The sequence below is a fragment of the Panthera onca genome, chromosome D1 (assembly GCF_046562875.1).
Source record: "Panthera onca isolate mPanOnc1 chromosome D1, mPanOnc1 haplotype 2, whole genome shotgun sequence".
Taxonomy (NCBI): Eukaryota; Metazoa; Chordata; class Mammalia; order Carnivora; family Felidae; genus Panthera; species Panthera onca.
This window is the reverse complement of record NC_138348.1, coordinates 88,016,680-88,023,876: the sequence shown is the minus strand read 5'-3', so window position 1 is coordinate 88,023,876 and position 7,197 is coordinate 88,016,680. Positions and strand designations below refer to the sequence as shown.

Sequence of the window (7,197 nt, the reverse complement as noted above, 5' to 3'; positions counted from 1 at the left end):
TTCTAAAAAATTATATCACTGTTACATAAGTGATATAAGTCAAGCCAGGAACATGCAGCCCAAGGAAGAAGTACATCTTATGTTTTGATTTCTTCTTTTCTTTTGGCAAAAACTTGTTGTTCCCATTCCTGCTAGGACAGAATTGAAGTCCACTTGATGTGGAGCGGGGAGGGGACCATTCTGCTTAATTGCACTTTAGCTTGGAGTCTGTTCCAGATGCTCTGTTGGTTGCAGAGAAGCCACCGTGGGAAAACACAGTGTGGGTAGGCCTGGGCATGCACAAATGAGGTGCTCTGGCCCACATGCTGCCTCCCACAAGATTTTCAGCCAGAGCCAATTCTCCTTAGGGACCTGGATTACAGAGTTGATGAGACCTCACTGGTACATGGTGCCTAGAGCTCTGTCTGAGTTAGGGGTGAGTCTGAATCGAGGAAATATTTCTGCCTAGTAGAGGTTACATGTATTATTGAGCAGGTTATGAAATTGGTATAATTTATGTGATCAGCCTTCTTCCAGCTACCCAGGCTGCAAAAATTAGTGCCATTTAAAAATTCCTCCCCTTCCTTTATGCCCTATATGGAAGCAGTCACTAAGTCCTGCATTAAGATAAATCCCTCCCAGTGATTCCTTCCTTTCTCTTCCATGCCAAGCCATCTCTATGGTGCAGCTCTGGGCTGGGAGATGGCTGGAGGAAGCTGAGAGTGGACTCTGGAGAAAGACATTCGGGATGTGCCTTTGGGCTATGTCACATGACTTGGACAAGCTTAAAGTCCCTGTCTTTCAAGCTATTCTTAAAAAATGGGATTGTAACACTTCTCACTTTGCAGGGCTATTGTGAAGATCAAGTGAAATGTCATAAGAATGCAGGGACTAAACAGTGTAGTCCAGATTGTTCTTTTAGAAGCGACGATTAGTAGAAAAATGTTTATAAGGACATGCACCAAAAGGTTGTTAGTACTTTTACATTGAGGTGGTGGGATTTATGACCTCTCCCCACCCCCAACTTGCATGTTTGTGCTTTTCTATATTTTTTAAATCTCCATGATGAAAATGTACTACTTTTGTACCAAAAATCATAAATATGAATTAAAACTCTACCAAACCTTTAATAACCAGCTGAGATGAGACTTCTTTCATTAAAACTTTCCAGGTGCTTCCGAGGCACCTGGATGGCTCAGTCAGTTAAGTGTCTGACTTCTGCTCAGGTCATGATCTCACGGTTCATGGGTTCAAACCCTGTGTCGGGCTCTGTGCTGACAGCTCAGAGCCTGGAGCCTGGTTTGGATTCTGTGTCTCCCTCTCTCTCTCTGCTCCTCCCTCACTCATGTTCTCTCTCTCTCAAAATAAACATTTAAAAAATTAAAAAAAAAAAAAACCTTTCCAGATGTTCCCGTTGACAAAGATCCCTTTCCAAACAAGTTACTGAGTCATTTTGAGATGGAGATGCTCACCTATAAAATTGGGGGGGGGGGGGGGTAATAAATTTCAAATGGAAAAAATATATACACTATTATGTATTTATAATATGGATATTATAAATACCCTTACACACACACACACATACACAACAACAACAACAATAAACACACTCTTCTCTGCCCTCCTCTCTCTGGGATGTAGAGATCATGCCTGGGCAAGAGAAAGTGCTTAATAAACACACTCTTCTTTTTCTGAATACCAGAAATACTTTGTATCTCTCTTGTAGCACTTACTGTATTTTACTTTGTATTATGGTTATTTGTGAACTTCCTATATCTGCTCTAGATTATGAGCCCTGTGAAGGCAACAGCTGCTGTATTCTATTCATCTTTTACCACAGAGGGCTTAATGTCTCCTTCCTAGTAGCTGCCAAATATACTCATTGAATGATTGAATGCCTAGGTAAAGGAAGAGGCCTCAGAGTATAAAGACATGACCTCTAAGGCAAAGACATGCCCCCTCAGGGATTCAGATGCTCACTGTCTGACACTGGGCCCACCGGTGTAGTTGCTCAACAAATGTTTGTTGATTGGGTGAGTATGTGTGGCAGCAGGGACCCAGGTTCCTGTGCAGGAAGCTGGAGACCAGGTGAACACACCTGGCCCACTGACAGTGACACAGGTGTCTGTGAAGAGGTTTCTTCTTTGAATTGAATGGAGTTTGAAACTCAGACAGCTGTCCAGGGCCAGTCCCTTCGACTGTAGGACATGCCCCTGAGTGCTAAGGAGAGGAGAGAGGGGAGAGGGGACTGCAAATGAAAGAGAAAATGAAGGAAATGAAATGGAAAGAGGGCTGGGAAGAAAGTCTTGAAAAACTGAGGAGGAGCAGACAGTCCTGCTTTGGTAACAGGTTTGGAAGAGGAATTCTCCTCAGGTTGGAATTCAGTGTCACTGACATACACCTCCTATTGATGACATCGGGCCAGAAGGACTTTGCTGGACATCTACAGGCAGACCAAGGCACGTTCATGGAGTTTTACAAACCTAGAGCAGGAGAGAAAGAAAATGAAGTTGCCCCACAGAAATTGAGAGGGCTGGGAAATATGGTACTGTACAAGTGCTTTCTAAGAACTCTCATAACCAGTTGTGTGGAACTTTTCATGAAAAATGGAGATTTTTGACAGATTAAATAGAAGTGGGCAGAACCTGAGTAATGCTAGTTATCCTATTACTATGGTGCTCTTTTCCCCTTTGCTAATGCAGCCCAAGAAACAAGTGATATATATTATTACGATATACATTATTATGTGTATTCATGGAGTGAAGAGGTAGTTTGAAAGAAAGAAAGAAAGAAAGAAGAAATGCAGAAAAGATAATGACTCATTGACAGAACAGGTGTGCCAACAGAGACACAAGAAAGAATGAAGGTAATCCCTGGATCTTATTGTAGTATACATGGCCATTTATAGCTCAGTAGAAATCGTGGGACAAAACCTCAGTGTTCTGGGCCATTCAGTGGGCTCCCATCACCTCATGTGATGTCAGTGGGGCCAGGACTGTGAAGAGGTGGGACTTTGAATGTTCACGGATATTTTCTCCAACATTCTTTGTCAAAAGTTTCGACTATCAATGCCTATCTATTCTCTAGGATATTTGTCTTGGGAAGGAAATATCATATGAGGCCGGTATTTGTATGTATATATATGTGTGTGTGAATGTATATTTATTTATGCATGTGTATGTAGGTAGATCAAGAAAAAATAAAAAAAAATATTTGTAAATACCTATTATGCATATGACAAAATATCGATGATATGCTTGGTAAGACCAGACAAAAAGAAGAACTAAATCAATTAAATCTTTGAATAGAACTTCAAGATAGCATTGAAGGAGGTGTTACAGAAGACAGAGGAAAAAGTATTTTTTGATCACGTTTCAGATTTCATCACTGTTTCACATATAGCATTTCTTCTGATTCTGTGACAACACTGTGAGGTGGGTAGAGTATCACAGTCCAATCTTATAGATGAGCAAACATGTCAGAAGGGTAAAGGGGTTTGTGCATAGTGAGTGGCAGGTGGGGAACTGAGCCTAGGTTTGTAGACTCAAAATCTCTTGTTCTTGTGCTATTGCACTAATAAGTAGTAACATTTTGTACCTTATCTCTCATTGTATCTCTTTTATATAAAACATTTTATATCTTATATATGTTATTTATCTTAGATCTTACCATTCTGTCAGCAACTCTGGGTGCTATTCTGATAGAAATAGAAAGACTATTTCTCCCGAGAATGGCATTTATATATTTATAGACTGTTTCTCTATTTATGATTTCCAATAAAACTTTTGGACATAAAGTTTTTCAAGAACATTATTAGGGACAAATTTAAGGTGATATTTTAGTTATTATTCTGGAAATCCTGTGATCACTTTGACTTTGTATCTCACTGATGACACCCCCATATCCATAGATGGTTCTTCACTGTATTGTTTGTTTTGGGGTGTTGAGTTTGATAAGTTCTTTATAGATTTTGGATACTAACTCTTTTTCTGATATGTCATTTGCAAATATCCTCTTCCATTCTGTCAGTTGCCTTCTAGTTTTGCTGATTGTTTGCTGTGTAGAAGCTTTTCATCTTGATGAAGTTGCAATAGTTCATTTTTGCTTTTGTTTCCCATGCCTGCAGAGACATGTCTAGTAAGAAGTTGCTGTGGCTGAGGTCAAAAAGACTTCTGTCTCTTTTTTCCTGTTGGATTTTAACAGTTTCCTGCTTCACATTCAGGTTCTTCATCCATTTTAAATTTATTTTTGTGTACGGTGTAAGAAAGTGGTCTAGCCTAATTCTTCTGCATGTAGCTGTCCAGTTTTCCCAGCACCATTTGCTGAAGAGATGGGTTTTTTTTTTTCCATTCGATGTTCTTTCCTGCTTTGTTGAAGATTAGCTGGCCATACATTTGTGGGTCCATTTCTGGGTTCTCTATTCTATTCCATTGATCTATGTGTGTGTGTGTTTGTGCACACACACTCTCTTGATGATTACAGCTTTGTAATACAGCTTAAAGTCTGGAATTGTGATGCCTCCAGCTTTGGTTTTCCTTTTCAACATTACTTTGGCTATTTGGGGTCTTTTCTGGTTCCATACAAATTTTAGAATGGTTTATTCTAGCTCTGTGAAGACAGGTGATGTTATTTTGATATGGATTGCTTTGAATTTGTAGATTGCTTTTGGGTAGTATCGACGTTTTAACAATATTTGTTCTTCCAATCCATGAGCATGGAATGTTTTTCCATTTCTTTGTGTTCTCATCAGTTTCTTTCATAACTTTTCTATAGTTTTAAACACACATATCTTTTACCTCTTTGGTTAGGGTTATTCCTGGGTATCTTACAGTTTTTGGTACAATTGTAAATGGGAGGAAAACTTAAAAAAAACTTGGGTGGTTCTCGCTTCAACAGCACATTTACTAACATTGGAACAATACAGAGAATATTAGCATGGCCTTGCACAAGGATGAGATGTAAATTTGTGAAGTGTTCCATATTAAAAAAAAAAAAAAAGCTTGGGTGGCTGTGCTGGGCATGAAGATATGCCCCTAAGGTTTCCTTGGGGGGAGGATTTGTTACCCTTGGTTCTAGGATTGATGTCAGTAGACAACCTTGAGCAGTCAGCCCCTTTGACAGCTGCCTCACCCAAAGGCACATCATTCCTGGGGATAGCCCACTTCCAATGACCAATTAAGGCAGAGGGTAAAAGTGCGCTACTTGGGCCCATTCAGGCCAACTCTGAAGGGTTATTTGCTCCTGTGTTCCTTCTGGAGTCAGCTGAGGCTGCTGGACCCATATTGCAGTTGGATTTCTCTCTGTGCCCACTTCTGCTACCTTTCTCTCTGCTCCAGATGTGTGGATCCCAGAGGCATCCCCTACTTAACATCCTGAACCCTGAACTCTTTCTCACAGTCTACTTCTTGGAGAGCTTGAACTGCAACAGTTCAATTTATCTATGCTTCTTTTGGAGCAGGGGTTGGTAGTTTTCCATAAATGGCTAGATGGTAAATATTTCAGTCCTTGCATTCCAACCCTGCCTTTGTAGTGTGAAAGCCACCATAGATAACATGTGGATAAATGAGCATGGCTGTGTTCCAATAAAACTTTATAAAAATAGGCAGGTGGCTGGATTTGGCATATGGATGTAGTTTGCCAGAGAATTACTAATTGCTGAGAATTACAGATTCATTTCAGATGATTGGAGAATTCTGGAGAAGTCCTGATTAATTTCTTCATGTCCAATATTGCATAAGTTACAAAGCAGCTCTTTATTGTGCATACTGAGTGCTGAATGCTGGATAAAGCCAGTAAGATACACTCCTAACAGAGCTAACAGCCCATGAATACAGTTTCAACACAAGACAGATTTATGATCTAATGCTAGAAGGTACTTTTAGAGGTTGTCTTCTGCTTTAGGCAGAGTTGTTCCCCTTTAGCCTGGTTCATTAGCAGCTTGGCATCCCCTTCTCAGGATCCATGGAGATGGAGGAAGAAGACTCCCAAAGGGAAGAATGAGGGAAGGAAATGACCAAGACCTCTGCCAGCACTTTTGCATGTTATTTCACTTCCTTCACACAAACTGTGGGTATTAGCATCCCCATTTTGCATAGGAAGAGATTGCCTTGGAGAAAGTAAGGGGGTCTTCTCTGCACACCTTGTAAACAGTGGAACTGATTTTAAACCCAGGCATGAGGGACTTCAGAGATGATGCCCTTTCCACTCCCCCAGGCTGACCTGCCAGCTTGGCCTTGGACTGGAGATAGTTCTTTAAACCTGATCATTTCTGCGTAAGAGTGCTTGGCACAAAGAGCTGAATCCTGGACCAACTCTCATGGCTCTGTTCCTGGTGTTCATTGGAGGCTGAGTTTCCACATTCTTGCCATTAGCAGCCAGCTCTGAACTGTGGCATCTGATGAATTGAAGCTTTTGGATGCCTGGGCCTGGCTGGGTGGTGCTGGCTTTGAAGTTCACTTTCGATCCTTGCAGGTATGAGCATGGTGCCCCCCACCCCCACCCCCTGCACCAAGCCCTATCACCTTCGTTCTGTCAGGCAGCTGTCATCACCCCATAGGGCTTTTCTTCACAGCCTGTTGTCAGGAAGCTGGCCAACTCCTTGGGAAGGTGAGAGAGGAAATTAGGAGGCTGGGGGCTGGAGGGAATCATGCTATCACTATGCTCTTACCCTAGGGCTGATGGAAATAACACTGCTCCGGCAGCTGGGGAGATCTGGCTGAAGCCCAGGCTCTGCTGCACATCAGCAGTGTGGTCCTGGGTAAGTCCCGTAATGTCTTTGAACTGCTTCTCACCTGTATAAAGAGGGTAAATGTTCTGGCTTGCCTACTTACTGCATGGTGAAGTTGTAAGGATCCACCTGAGTGACACGTGAGAGAAAGCAGCTGGAGAAGAAACAGGGCATAGTTCAGTGGTTCTCACATGTCAGTAAGAACCACCTGGAGGCTTGTCAAAATGAGAATCCTGGGGCCACTTTCAGAGTTTCTAATTCAGTCGACCTGGGGTGGGACCTGTTCTTCAAGACCCCTTTCTTTTCTTTTCTTCTTTTTTTTTTTAATATGAAATTTATTGTCAAATTGGTTTCCGTACAACACGTTCTTCAAGACCCCTTTATTTTCTTTTTTTTTTAATATGAAATTTATTGTCAAATTGGTTTCCATACAACACCCAGTGCTCATCCCAACAGGTGCCCTCCTCAATGCCCATCACCCATTTTCTCCT

General features: G+C 41.5%; 1 non-coding gene across 1 annotated transcript; it reads left to right on the top strand.

The window, feature by feature from the left end:
• Positions 1 to 4,859: 4,859 nt before the first annotated feature.
• LOC132662592 (U6 spliceosomal RNA) lies at positions 4,860 to 4,965 on the top strand. The gene has a single exon (XR_009602618.1). It is a non-coding gene; the product is annotated as a U6 spliceosomal RNA (small nuclear RNA).
• Positions 4,966 to 7,197: the final 2,232 nt, after the last annotated feature.